The 14,209-nt window shown below is 35.5% G+C and overlaps 1 protein-coding gene across 1 annotated transcript in view; it reads right to left on the bottom strand.

Annotated features, from left to right (window-relative positions):
• LOC134664653 (aminopeptidase N) overlaps nt 1–13,569 on the bottom strand; it is a 58,087-nt gene extending 44,518 nt beyond the window's left edge. Inside the window, exon 1 of the mRNA XM_063521396.1 lies at nt 13,401–13,569. The gene's annotated coding sequence lies outside the window, so the exon portion shown is untranslated. The remainder of the gene's footprint in view (nt 1–13,400) is intronic.
• Between the last annotated feature and the right edge of the window lie 640 nt (nt 13,570–14,209).

The raw sequence follows: 14,209 nt of genomic DNA on the forward strand, positions 1-14,209 counted from the left end.
ATCGCCAAACGTGAACTATGCGTCGTTGAAGAGTTCCGTTCTGATCATCATCAGCAGTTCCACTTCATCAAATGCGACAATTTTTAATGAAAATGCTTGATTTTCTGATGAAAATACAAAAATCTCTATACGCATGCCTTTAAAATTTGAGGAGTTCCTTCGATTTCTCATAGATCCCATCATCAGAACTCAAGCTTGACAAAAATGTGGCTTAAAAACTTAACTTGCTTAACGAACATAACGAAAAGGAAAAATCGCCAAACGTGAACTATGCGTCGTTTAAGAGTTCTGTTCTGATCATCATCAGCAGTTCCACTTCATCAAATGCAACAGTTTTTAATGAAAATGCTTGATTTTCTGATGTAAATACAAAAATCTCTATACGCATGCCTTTAAGATTTGAGGAGTTCCCTTGATTCCTCATGGATCCCATCATCAGAACTCGAGCTTGACAAAAATGTGGCTTAAAAACTTAACTTGCTTAACAAACATAACGACGAGGACAAATCGCCAACCGTGAACTATGCGTCGTTGAAGAGTTCTGTTCTGATCATCATCAGCAGTTCCACTTCATCAAATGCAACAGTTTTTAATGAAAATGCTTGATTTTCTGATGTAAATACAAAAATCTCTATACGCATGCCTTTAAGATTTGAGGAGTTCCCTTGATTCCTCATGGATCCCATCATCAGAACTCGAGCTTGATAAAAATGTGGCTTAAAAACTTAACTTGCTTAACAAACATAACGAAGAGGACAAATCGCCAAAGGTGAACTATGCGTCGTTGAAGAGTTCCGTTCTGATCATCATCAGCAGTTCCACTTCATCAAATATCACGTTTTTGAATGTATATGCTTGATTTGTTGATAAAAACACAAAAATCACCATATGTATGCCTTTAAGATTTGAGGAGTTCCGTCGATTCCTCATGGATCCCATCATCAGAACTAGATTTTGACAAAAACGGGACCAATCTGTATGCATATACATACAATCAAAAAAATAATTTTCAAAATCGGTCCAGTAATGACGGAGATATGGAGTAACAAACATAAAAAATAAAAAAAATAAAAAAAATAAAAATAAAAAAAAACATACAACCGAATTGATAACCTCCTCCTTTGGGATTTGGAAGTCGGTTAAAAAAGACACGTCACGATCGTTTATTATTTCCTAATGCTAAAAAATGGGGTATGTACACGTTGGCAAGTATTTAGTTATTTACATGTTTGTAGTCTAAGCTCTCCATTCTCAGTACCTACCTATACCTTCATTATGTTTTCACTACTCAATTTTTTCTCATACTCGTACATCGGTTATTATTGAAATGAGCCGTCAACTCAATATATAATAACAAAGGTATTATTTCGCCAAGAAGGCTTTTCTAAGAATTTCCAAGTGATCGAACGTAAACATGGTAGAAGGGCGAGTCCTTTTGACCCCCCTGAAATATTTCTAAGAAGGTTTCAAGTTCATTGGTTTGGTTTAATCTTTGATGTGGCTTTATTGTTACGGGGTAGGTATATATACAGGGTGGCTTAGGCTTTGTAAACACTGACCATATTTTGGGGTCTACCTAACCGTGAAAATCTAAATTTAGTACTTATCGCTCTTCAATATTAATTTTAGTAAGTATGTTTTTAAATCAAGAGCGTGACTTCGATTGTGTGGGAGCGGCTTTTTAGCGCCAGATTCATGTCACTTAAGTTATATAATGAAAAACGGCTACAAATATAATGACCACCAAAAAATACTTTGGTACCCTAAATAAAAAAATCATGCTTACCAAAAAAAATTACTGAACACCAAAAAAATAAGGCCTAAAATTACAAATGTACCACCATTTTAATTACGACTGCACTTCAAATTGTATTCGAATACCAAATATATTGAATGATTACCAAAAATCATTAATGATCACCAAATCTTGAAGACCAAATAAATGCGATATTTTCACCTAAATAAACCACTATGATACCAAAAAATTTATACATATTACCAAATAAAGTAAAATGATGCCAAAATTACTAGCCCCTCCCGCTCAACCCTCGTACCCCGCACCGCATAACTTAGGTAGGCATACTGAAATGCTACTAGAAAAGTATGTTAGGTTAGGTTTGTACTGCTATCAGTTAAGTGGGCTAGGTTAACACTGCGACCCTTACAGAAACGAATTGCTACTAGAAAACTGGGTTAGGTTAGGTTTGAACTGCGACCCTTACAGAAAAGAAATGCTACTAGAAAAGTGGGTTAGGTTAGGTTTGAACTGCGACCCTTACAGAAACGAAATGCTACTAGAAAAGTGGGTTAGGTTAGGTTTGAACTCCGACCCACACAGAAACGAAATTCTACTAGAAAAGTGGGTTAGGTTAGGTTTGAACTGCGACCCTTCCAGATAAGAAATGCTACTAGAAAAGTGGGTTAGGTTAGGTTTGAACTGCGAACCTTACAGAAACGAAATGCTACTAGAAAAGTGGGTTAGGTTGGGTTTGAACTGCAACCCATACAGAAACGAAATGCTACTAGAAAATTTTGCTTTGCTTTAATAGGATAGCAAGATTTAAAAATTTGGTTATAATTTTACATTAAAATGGAGTTCTAATTTTGGTGGTCATTTACTATTTTTGGGTTTACAATGATTATTTTGGTGTCATTTTATTTAATAGGATAGCACGATGTAAAAATTTGGTTATCAATTGACATTAAATTGGGGTTTGAAATTTGGTAATTATTTACAATTTTTGGGTTAATAATGATTAATTTGGTGTCATTTCCTTTAATAGGATAGTAAAATGTAATAAAATTGGTAATCATTTCACATTAAAATGGTGTTATAATTTTGGTGATCATTCATTATTTTAGGGTGGTAAAGTAGATTTTTTTGGTATTAAATTTTATTAAATCTGGTGCTCAGTTAAATAGCAGCCATGAAAAACTACTCAAAACTAGTCTGTCCGGCCGTCCTCGTCCGAGTGACGTTCCCTCGCTAAATTGCTCGCTCCAGACACTCATTGACTTACAAATTTCTTGCCCTCTATGGACTAACCTGCTTTGGAACGCAATGAAGGTTCAAAGGTACACTCGCGAGAAGAGAAAATATAAATATTAAAATTTCGCTCACTTCATTTCGGTATCGTCTTGGGTCGTCCCATTCGTTTTACGTCAAGTTCTTAAATTAGTCCTATTCTGCTTTCGTCACTCATTCTACATTGAAAGCCACCGACGATTGTGACGAATGTAGAATGAGTGACGAAAGCAGAATAGGACTAATTTAAGAACTTGACGAAAAACGAATGGGACGACCCAAGACGATACCGAAATGAAGTGAAAGTCGTGCGTGAGTAGCGTCAATCACCAAGACGATTTTCAGGGTCGTATCAAAACCAAGACAATTTGGTAAATATTCTGAAATGGGCTCATGGAATATTCTTCATCATAATTATTATCATAAGTACCTACTATATATAAGTTCTAGTACCTACAAAATCGACTAAATCGCACTCGGAGGGATAATTCGCCTACCCGCTACAATCTCACCATCTGTAAATGATCACTGGGGAATAAGTAGGTATCATATCATCCCCCCACCACAAACTTTGTTTACTTTTGGCTCGGGGTAAACATAAAGTTTTGTTCGATTTAACTTTTTACCGATTGTAGACTAAGGGTCGGTTGCACAAAATTGTCTGTCACCATTAAAGCGTTCGCAAAATTTATTATAATGGTAATTTTCATAGTTCTCTGTTCAGTGATGTTGATCATGCAGTCTATTAAGAATGGTCGGTTGGTGCAACTGGCCCTAAAACGTCGTTCATACGCTCTAATAAAAATATAATCGGCGCTTATTTGGGCAATAAAAGGCCTATTTATAAACTGAGTTCCGAATGAAAAGTTTGTAGGATTCTTGCAATGTAAAAATATCTAATAAGAATAAAATAAATAAATAAAATGTATAATAATTTAACGTTTTGCGTAACTGTTGTTTTGTATTTACTGTTACTGGGCTACAAAGAAACAGACACACCCACAAACGTAATTATTGAAAAACATTACCCCCACTTGTCCACTCAATCGGGTAAAAAACAGTTTTTCTTACGCTTTTGTTCAGCAAACTCGTCACAGTAGGAAAACAAAGGCGCCTGGAGCGATTATCCAATTATGATAATTTGAATGTTGATTTGACAAATAGTCCTGCCATTGTTACATAATTTGCTTGCCGCTGATGTTTCCATCTTTTTCGTTTTTAATTTGAAATGTAATGAAAAATGTTATTAATGTTCTAAGAAGTGGAGCGGAATTTATTACGTGCTTTCGCCATCAGATATATTGGAGCGGCCAAGGTGCTCAAAAATAACTAAATTGTAAATATGTATACACATCTTGATCATAGATATGTTCAGATATTTGTGGTTAGTCTGACCACACCGATAAATCTTTAATGGCGATTACGCGGGTGATATATTCAAAACACTGCATGTAACGTAAGCTATGTTACCTTAAACGTACTGGTGGTCGACGCGGTCCCAGTACATGTCATCTTGAAACTTAAGTCATTGTCAATAAAGGTGACAGCAAGGTGTCATCTATTGGGCATTAGCTGGTCGAGCACTAGTTCGTTTTTAATATTATATTATATAGCCTTTTCTTTTCCACAATTTACATTTTTCATTTCAAACTATATATATTTCTTTTATTTTTTTGTGGTCCCTGTTTGGGTAAAGGCCTCCTCCAAGCTTTGCTATTTTAATCTATTTTGTGCGGTTTCCATCCAGTCCCTTCCCGCTGCCTCCACAATGTCGTCAGCCCATCTTTTTCATGGTTTTCCTGCCTTTCTCTTTCCCGTGGGGCCTGGCCATCTGGTTGCATGGAGAGTCCATCTCTTGTCTCGGTATCTCGCCAAATGTCCTGCCCATTTCCATTTCTGGGATAGTGCATGTTGAAGGGCATCTGTCAGCTTAGTTTTCTTCCTTATTTCTTCATTTCTTGTTTTCTGGATTCTCCTTAACTTCAAGATGCTCCTTTCCATTGCATGTTGGCAAGCGAGAATTTTGCTCTTTACCCTCTTGGTGTACACCCATGTTTGACTCGAATAAGTGAGGCTGGGTAGGATGCAGGAGTCCATTATTATTTTCTTAAGTTTCAAACTGTAGTTGCCTTTTAGAATTTCTTTTTGAGCCCAATATTTAGTCCACGCTACGTTAATTCTTCTGTCTATTTCGTTTTCGTTACTATTTTTGTTAAATGATATGAGTTTTCCCAAATATATGTACTCTTGAACGTAATCTATTTTTCTTTCTTCTATTTTTATTGGTTGTTGGTAGCTATTAGTCATCACTTTTGTTTTTGTGGCATTCATCTGTAGTCCTATTTTCTGACTTTCTGTGTTTAGGGTTTGCAGCATATTTTTTATTCCCGAAGCTGTTTCACTAAAAAGGACTATATCGTCTGCAAATCTCAAGTGCGTGAGTCTTCTATTGTTCACCCACAGCCCCTCATTTTTCCAGTCTATATTCTGGAAAATATCTTCTAAAACAGCTATAAATAATTTGGGTGAAAGGTCACCTTGCCTCAGGCCCCGTCCTATTATAATTTCATCTCCCTCTCGTTCAAGTTTGACTCTGCTCACACTTTTAGAATATATATTCTTTATAACTGTTATGTACTTTTCGTTTATATTATTTTTCCTTAATGCTCTCCAGATTGACGAGTGTATTATGCTGTCGAATGCTTTGGTATAGTCTACAAACGCCACATACAGCGGTTTGTTGAATTCTTTATATTTTTCTATTATTTGTTCTGTAGCCTGTATGTGGTCGTTTGTAGAGTAGCCCGGTCTGAACCCTGCTTGTTCGATTGCTTGGTTTTTTTCAATATTCGGTGTTAGTCTGCTTAATAGTATTGATGCAAAAAGTTTGTATGTTGTTGAAAGCAGGCTAATGGGTCTATAGTTTCCAATGTCCAGTGGGTTGCCTTTTTTGTACAACAGTATAATGTGTGACTGACACCATTGGGTTGGAATTTGTTCTGATTCTAGTGCCATATTAAAAAGTGAAGTTAAGTGTGTAGCCAACATCGGTGCTCCAATTTTTAGACACTCATTTGTTAGGTTATCAGGACCTGGGCTTTTTTCGGGCTTGAGTTTCTTTATGTGTCTCACTGTTTCCCTCTCACTTATTGCCTCGACTGCTGTTTCTACTTCTACTATAGTTTTTTGTTGGTCTTCAATTTCTGTTTCTATTGATGGTTTTTTATATAGTTCTTGGTAGAAGGTAGTAGCTCGCTTGATGATGTCTTCTCTTGTTTTGGTTTCACCTTGTTTGTCTGTGAGTTTTCCAATCCAGTTTTTATGAGTTGCGAGTTCTTTATAGGCACGCTTGGAACTCCTAAATGTTGTCATGTTTTTTGCAATAACTACCTAGCTATTGCAAAATACTAACTAGTACGTTTACCTTACCTAATTAAAGCACAACTCCAGCAATTTTTGTTGTGTCAAAATATTAGGTACCTTTTATGATAGTATTTTATCACGCTTCAACGAGTTTTATAAATGAGTAGAGATCTCTGTAAGTAAGAATATTCTTGTCCATAATTTAACTTTTCAAACGACTCCCTAAGCAATTTCTATTACATCATAATCTTGTTCCTTCTATTACCATACCAGTCCAACTGACCCCGTAATACAAATGCCTTTGCTACCGACCAACTGTACTTTACTATTGTGAATGTCATTAAATCTCAACTCTTACCATCCGTCCTAATTATCACACCATATTGTCACCCCAAAAATACGTTACTTTCTGATCTTGTCTCCATGTATCCAGAATGACGAATACGCCTTAATAAAGCTATTAAACTTAATCCATCTGGTTACCAAAATACGTTACTTCTGATTTTGTTGTTACATATTTCCATAATGACGTAAACGCCTTGACAAAGCTATTAATATAAGTCGATTTGGGTATGATTCACGTTGTCTACGGCTACCCCTTTGTCATAGTCACGATTCCAAAGGGAAGGGCCCTTGATAACAATAGAATAGAATAGAGCCAACTAAGGGGGCAACTACGAGGGGCACAGATAACACAGTATAAGGAGCTAAAGCAGTATAGTATCTGCACGTGCAAGGTACTCTTTTCCATCGCCCACACTGTTAACTAACAGTTCGTAAACCTTATTAAAAAGGCATAAGGTCCACCGATGGACAGTGAAGAGTGTTGCTGTTTGTACAAAAAATATTTGGCCTTTTTTAAAGCTGGTCTTTTTTGAGTAATATAAAAGCAAAGTCAGCATCATCCACTATTTTAACTGTAAATGTTACTGACATTCCTTTTATATGACACAGTTGTTAAGTTATTATGATGCATCAAAAAACAGTTTGGTGTAAGTATTATTTGGGATATTTACACCGTTTTAGTGACTGAATTAGACTAACTAGAATATAATATGGACGCAAACTTAATGTCATTCACAATATCACAATCATCTCAGCTTCTTTTGCAATCCTTAAAAAGTAAATTAAGAAGATTGGTAGAGACCATAATCATATTGTTATGTCAATTCCGGTCTAGCAAAATTATTAGCAGCAACCTTAGATACATTTTCATATTCCCTATTCTCTCCGTAATCCTATCTTGTGTTAAACCGTTTTTATTACTCTAAAAATCGTACTTAAAATACTGTTTTCGTATAAACTGTTGCTATTAAAAAGCATCTAAAGTATTGTGCTTTGTAGTTTGCCTTAGGGAGACTTATAGAGCAATTTTATTAGTTGGCTATCTTATCGTTTGAGCCAGATTTGGTCCTGAGGGACTAATGAGATTGCCTTCGTGAGTCACTGGCTCCCTAAGTAGTGTTGGTTAAGTAATTAACTTAATAAAATGGCTAGTTAAGATACTGTATTAGCGAATTTAAAACTGTTGCTATTAAAAACTATCTAAAGTACGAGTATTGTGTAGTTTGCCTTAGGGAGACTGATAGAGGTTTTATTAGTAGGTTATCTAATAGTTTGAGCCTGATTTGGTCCTGGGGGACTAATGAGATTGCTTCGGTGACTCATGGATTAGCTAGCGGCAGGGACTGAAAAGGTACCGTTAAAAACGGTTTTGACCGGTCTTTTTAAAGGTACCCGACCGTTAAAAGTACCATTTCGGTACCAATATCAATCGGTACCCGTATCCAAACAAGCTTCCGTTCAAACGGTACCGTTAAATAAAAGTACCTTTAGGTGTTTTTTTATAGGTACACGACCGTTAAACTAGCATTCCATATTGATATCAATACTTTAGGTATCCAAATAAGCTTTAGCCCAAACGGTACCGTTAAATGTAGGCTTCCGTCCAAACGGTACCCTTAAATAAAAAAACCTTATAGCGTTTGATCTGATACCTCAATTCAACGCGGTCACTCGCGAGAGCGGGAGGTAACGCGTGTCTCCCTCTCACTTTTCACTAGGTACACGGATCCCAATGTGATTGTTTGTGAATTATATTGTCATCATCATCATCATCATCATCATCATTGACATAAAAGTCATCATGGGTGTCGTTTTATAGGTTTCAGGGAGTGCAGAATTAAAAAATGATGACAATTTTGGAATCCAAGATGTCTGACGTGCACTTTGACATAAAAGTCATCATGGGTGTCGTTTTATAGATTTCAGGGAGTGTAGAATTCAAAAATGATGACAATTTTGGAATCCAAGATGTCTGACGTGCACTTTGTCATAAAAGTCATCATGTGTGTCGTTTTATAGGTTTTAGGGCGTGCAGAATTCAAAAATGATGACAATTTTGGAATCCAAGATGTCTGACGTGCACTTTGTCATAAAAGTCATCATGTGTGTCGTTTCATAGGTTTTAGGGCGTGCAGAATTCAAAAATGATGACTCGGCACTCCTATGTCGACTTTTATGTCAAAGTGCACGGCAGACATGTTGGATTCCAAAACAGTTATCATTTTCTAAGTCCGCAGTCCTAAAAGCTATAAAACAACAAAGACCTTATTACAAAAGGCATAAGGTCCTTTACCTACTGAAGACCGTTAGCCTTAACGGTACCGTTTGAATTTTATTTATTCGGGTACCGTTACTATTTGATACCTTTTCAATTGATACCTTTATATTAGATACTGGTATTTTGCCGTTTTATTTGGGTACACTTACTGTTGGATATTACCTATTCTATTGATACCTTTTTTTTAGGTACTGCTATTTTGCCGTTTGATTCGGGTACCGTTTCTGTTGGATACCTATTCAATTGATACCTTTATTTTAGGTACTAGTATTTTGCCGTTTTATTCGGGTACCATTACTGGTGGATACCTACTCAATTGATACCTTTATTTTAGGTTACCGGTCTTTTGCGGTTTTTCAGTCCTTGGCTAGCGGCTAGCCAATTAGCTTAGATCAGTGGCGTATTAGAACAGAGGCAGTATCGAAAACAAATTATATAATAAACATCATATATTAGTCTTATATAAACAACACACTTGGTAATTTTAACCCCCGACGCAAAAATAGGGTTGTTATAAGTTTGACCGCTAAGTTTGTGTTTGACAAACCTCTTTCATACCGCAGCTTTGCGATTTTTGCCCTAACGGATCAAGACTGGCAAAAATGTTTTTAAAGTTGGTTTAGACAAATTAAACTTGGTAATGGTATAGAGAATGATAGAGTATTCTGAAAAAATGTAAAATAAATAGTACTTAATATCTTGAATAGTTTTTCTGTATCTCAAAACTTATCGAGTGACCCACGTAAGTATTTATTTATTTATGTAAAACCTTTGACGACATGAAATTTCTGTAAAGTTTTTTTATTGATAAAATAATAACTTATTTGCTGTCTATCAATGTCAATTCAATGTCAATCAGCTTTCACAGTACAATATTATTTTATGGAATGTTTAGATGTACATACCAGCCGATGTTTGATCGAATGGGGTGCAGTTTAATGGATCTATTGTGCGATATTCTATTTAATAAATACGTTATTATTATTATTCAGAGCCCATTGTGTCCCACTGCTGGGCAAAGGCCTCCCCCCTCTTGCTCCACTCGTCTCTATCAGAGATATATATAACTCCGTATAAGATAAATAAAGTCTAAGAAAAAAACGTGCCTCGGAAATCAAGCAAAAGTCATTCTCGAATAGATGGCGCCATATACCTTTGGCCTATTCTCGGCTAGATGGCGTTGGCGACACCTTTTGATATTTAACAATTATAACACATATCAGTGAAAGAACATGGTTCAGTATGGAACAATAAAAATTAAAAATCATTTATTCGTAAACATAATTATTTTGATTAATTTATACATTTTCAATTTTATTTTAAGTTTTAATCGTGTGTCGATAGATGGCAGTAAATGTCCCGTGACTACAAAATTTACTTTGGCAATAGCCCTCTATACTAGATCGCAGACGAGGCCTAAATACGTTAGTTTTTAGTTTAATGTAATTTAATTTCTAAATGAATGACGACATATTTATGTATATTTATAATTGTAATGTAAAGTGTGCTAAACAGAAAATGTTAAATGACGTGTAACGCTTGTTATCAATAAACGATTGATTGATTGATTGATTGATTGTTACTAAACGTATACGTATACGTTAATACGTTATAAATACGTTGGGTTACTTTATTTTTTATTAAACTTTTGTGTATGTGGGATTGGTTGTGTGTTCCTGTTATTACGATTTTGGTAATAGATAACGAAGCTGTTATCTATGTTTATTAAAATTGTAGCCAGTTTGGAATAATATTTTTTAGATAATAAAATTATAAATTATTTAATTAATCAGGGGATACTCACATTACTCACAAGGCTTCTCATATCGACAAACTCAATTATCTAGATACGTTTCCCAAAAATTAGTCTTTGCTTATTTATTTTGTGTAAACATTATTTTGGGGTTGACGATAAAATTTACACGAAGCATATTATATTTAGGTATGTATTTTAAATAAAGATTTGAAAAGTTTCAGAAGTCATACTTTCAAATTACAAACAAAATATGAAAATATGGATCACTGTTATGTTTACGAGAGATGACATCCATATAGGAACTCCATACGTATGATTTAATTTTGCCCCGAATATTCCGATGTAAGTATGTAACATGTATTAAAGACCGTTAAAACAGTTTAGGTTTAGCACGTTAAACGTACGAAATGCGGGATAGCGTGTGAAATAAACACGCGTTTAAAAAAAGCCGCATACGACGATAAACAGTAAAACTGTACGCAAAACACATAAACATGTGAAGCCGCGAATGTGGCTGCTCTAGCTCTAATGTGCGGTTCGTATACAGGGTTTTCTTCAAACGGGGCAATCAAGAAAAAATTGAGACAAAATAACACATTATAGGTCTACGGAACCAGGAGGTACCCGGGGTATTGTATGTTTATTTATCACAAGTATTTGTTCCTGTGATATTGAAACTTTCTATGTGTATAAGTATTTATACATTTATAACTATTCATTACATATATCGTCGTCTAGTATCCACAACGCAAGCCTTTTTGAGCTTACTGTGAGACTAGGTCTATTCTGTATAAAATTTTCCTAGAATTTATTTATTTATTGTCAGTCTGACTTGACAAGTAACATTTTAGAAGTAAAAATAATGAAAAAGCAATTGATCGAAGTTAATGAAGACAGACAAAAGGCGGTCTTATAATTATCCTATTCATTTCCGGTGAGAAACGACTTCCGGTTTTTCACAGGTTTTAATTTCCTGCAGGATATGAAAGTCTTATGAAATTCTTGGTACACTTATTTTAATTTTATAAACAGCCAGCCATGTCTTATAGGTTCTGATTTTACCTCACTGTCCATGGAAAGTTGTTCCCGTAGCCTACGGACGCCTGAAATAGCAGGATGTCAAAAGCTCGTTGCCGATAGTTTTGGAATCTGTAGGTACACTCGTTTTTAAGTAGGTGTTTTTGGGAAAAAAACTAGGCATTTGAAATAAACACCCTGTATATTCTACAGGCCTATCTCTAGCACGTACAGTCAATATCATAACTATTTATACACTTCAGAAACTCATCGGCAAAAACAGTGAGTATAAATATAATATACAACGAAGCGCGCAATAATAGATAATCATATTTTTATGGCTCTACAAATAAGGCAGATCTTTTTGCGCGTGTTTTTCTGCAAGATATTATTGCATGAACTGTACCTTAAAAATGCATGACTGTATTGTCACTATTTTGTTTAAACAGTCAGCATTAATTTAGTAGTATGAAATAACGAGCCTAAAGTATCAGCCACCCTGGAATACTTTTCCAAATAGAAATAATCTACAGTTCGCGTTCAAAAGTACCTGTTATAATTTCGTTGTTCTACAATTTCTACATTAAAGAGACACGTCTCTTTTTATTAAGCTATTAGATAATTGAAGAGAGCTATTACAAAATACGTTATCATATTTATAAATAAATAAATAATGTTATAGTTAACTAACGTAGCCGTAAGCCAAACTAACAATTTTATGGATAAAATTTATCTAAAATAAAGGAGTGCATATTTATTTTAATATTTATAGACTTAAGCCTAAAAGGCACTATATGTGTATTTATGTGTATTTATGTTACTTATTTATATATTAATCATATTCAATTGTATGAGAAACATAAGAATACCAGTTAATTCTGAAAACAAAATAACATTAGTTATTTTTAAGCAAATCCAAGCATAAACTCGTTCACACCCCGCTCATATTATTACGTAGTAATAACATATTTTTTTTAATAAATGAAACCATAACTATTAAATAAAAATTCCAATTTATACCAAAAATACCTTACAATATAATTTTGGAAAAGAGCTGATACTTTTCAAACTGCTGCATTGTTTTTTAACAAATACTCGTAGCTAAGAATCACCGCAAGAAAACTCGCTTTGACGTAAAAAAAAACGCATCGAAATCGGTCCATCCGTTTGAGAGCTACGATACCACACCATACAAACATATAAACACCCCTCTTTTTTGCGTTTGGCAAAAAAAAGGTGTTCAAATGTAATTTCTCATCATTTCTTAATCATGGTTACCATACACATAGTAGGTACCTAATCAAATACATAAACAAGTATCATTTTACCGGTATACATAGAGACATATACTTATACATTAGACGCAATATTTTCATAACTTATAACAGTCATCTGAAGCGCAATTCCATTTCCATCTGACAGAAAAACACAATTTTTCCATTTCAGAACTATTTCCACGAAAACCCGCAAGCCTATGTACTCGCTCCTAAAAATCTGTACCAAAAAAACTAACGAATTTTTTCAATTTCAGAAAACGCGCTAGTTTCGCGAAAATCCGCAGTAAAAATGCTTAACACTAAAGCGCCACTGACATTGAAAATTGTAATCGCACTCACCTCAGGACCAATCCGTGTGTCGTGCAAAAACTACTGACGTGTTACCATTGTTTGCAGTAATTAAGGCGGGAACACACGGCGGGGTCGGGACGGGCGGCGCGCGCGGCGGATGCGGCCACACTGAGCCAGCCTCTAGGCATGGGGGTTCGCGCGGGGAGAATTGGCCGAAAATTTTCGGGAGGAAAACTAGAAAGTGTAAAGGTGACAGTCCATTTTCAACGACAGCAGCACTGCCATTGATTTTACTATGCAAATTGACAATAAAACCGACGCCATTTGTACTAGTAGTGCAGCTGCGGTCAGAAATGTAATGTTACCCTTAGGTGTCTAAAAATGTACATAAAGTTGACATTTCTTGCAACAATTCTGCAGTAGTAACGATGGTGCGGTCTAAACTGAGCCACAGACCAACTTTCTGTGATCTGTGTGAACCAAAGGCATACGAGTAGTGGTATGCAAACATAGGTTTGGGTAAAAATTTTAAATTTAAAACGTGATGTTTTGCCTTTTTTGCGTAATGGTACGTAATCCTTCGTGCGCGAGTCCGACTCGCACTTGGCCGGTTTTTATATTATTGTATAGGTACCTAATATAATGTTATTTAGGTGTCCGTGCCTTCGCTTGAACCACATTATGAGATAACACCCTTGTAACTCAGCCCTAATCAAGCGAATTCATCAACTAGTAGCGCCATCTATCGCGCCATTCAAGTACTAATGTCGCCCGGTTGCCAGCGCTCGGCTGCTTTCTCTTCAGTACGCTTTTGTAACTCAGCCGAGCAACACGTTTACAAAGCAAGTTTAAAAAGA

This window comes from Cydia fagiglandana, chromosome 5 (genome assembly GCF_963556715.1).
Source record: "Cydia fagiglandana chromosome 5, ilCydFagi1.1, whole genome shotgun sequence".
Classification (NCBI taxonomy): Eukaryota; Metazoa; Arthropoda; class Insecta; order Lepidoptera; family Tortricidae; genus Cydia; species Cydia fagiglandana.